This window comes from Vulpes lagopus, chromosome 4 (genome assembly GCF_018345385.1).
Source record: "Vulpes lagopus strain Blue_001 chromosome 4, ASM1834538v1, whole genome shotgun sequence".
Lineage (NCBI taxonomy): Eukaryota > Metazoa > Chordata > Mammalia > Carnivora > Canidae > Vulpes > Vulpes lagopus.
In genome coordinates this window covers 2134076-2135158 of record NC_054827.1, presented here as the reverse complement: position 1 = coordinate 2135158, position 1083 = coordinate 2134076, and the positions used below count along the sequence as shown (strand labels likewise).

Genomic DNA, 1083 nt, shown 5'->3' with positions numbered 1-1083 from the left:
GCTTATGGAAGAAAAATTTAATTAAAAGATGAAGGTGGGGATCCCTGGGTGGCGCAGCGGTTTGGCGCCTGCCTTTGGCCCAGGGCGCGATCCTGGAGACCTGGGATCGAATCCCACATCGGGCTCCCGGTGCATGGAGCCTGCTTCTCCCTCTGCCTGTGTCTCTGCCTCTCTGTCTCTCTCTGTGTGACTATCATGAATAAATAAATAAAATCTTAAAAAAAAAAAAAAAAAGATGAAGGTGGTGATGACAACCTAATTTTTTGTTCTTCTCAAATTCACACATAAAAACTGACAGAACAATTAGCTATCAAAGCCAAAGCCCATGATCAATGTTTACAATGAAACAGGATGATAAGGCGCTCACTCCGTCAGCACATATACTAAAATTAGAAGGATACAGAGAAGATTACCATGGTCCCTGTGCAAGGATGACATGAAACTGGATGATAAGGCCCCTCTACCAACTCTAGAAGACATCAGGGTGGGGGAGATGATCTGTAGCCATGAAGCGTGCATGTTATCAGCATGTGTATGGGAGAGGAGAGCAGTAAAGCAAAGCCCTCAGAATAGGAGCACATCCCACCCCCCCAGTCAACAGGTACTCATGGGGGATCAGGGGGTTCCAGATGGAAAGCAGCAGATGGAAGTAGGGAGGGTCCTGCATGGCTGTTACGAGCCCACGGTGAAGAGTAAAAGTCTGGACTAGTGTAACTCCAGGGTCCTCCTGAAACTGAGGCTGCCTCCACCCCGGGGAGAAACAGCTGAACATGGAACCAGGACTGAGGGGGACACAGAAAACACAGATGAAGGAAAGAGGCAAAAGGGGGAGAGAAAGAGAGCCAGGAAATTTCAGCAGGCACACTGTCATATTTTTTAAGCACGACGAGGTGGGGTGACAGAAAGACAAGAAAAACAGGAGAAAGACCTCTTCAAAGTTACACAAGCTTTCTGAATGAAGCTCTTTCCTCAAAGAAAAAGGAATTTCACACACACATACACACACACACACACACACACACACAGAATAGAAAAGTAACAGATATCTATCAAAAGTGGCAAAAAAAAGTGACATCGAGGAAA

General features: G+C 46.2%; 1 non-coding gene across 1 annotated transcript; it reads left to right on the top strand.

Annotated features, from left to right (window-relative positions):
• The first annotated feature begins 359 nt into the window (after positions 1–359).
• Positions 360–466, top strand: LOC121490216. Its single transcript, XR_005987546.1, has one exon. It is a non-coding gene; the product is annotated as a U6 spliceosomal RNA (small nuclear RNA).
• Positions 467–1083: the final 617 nt, after the last annotated feature.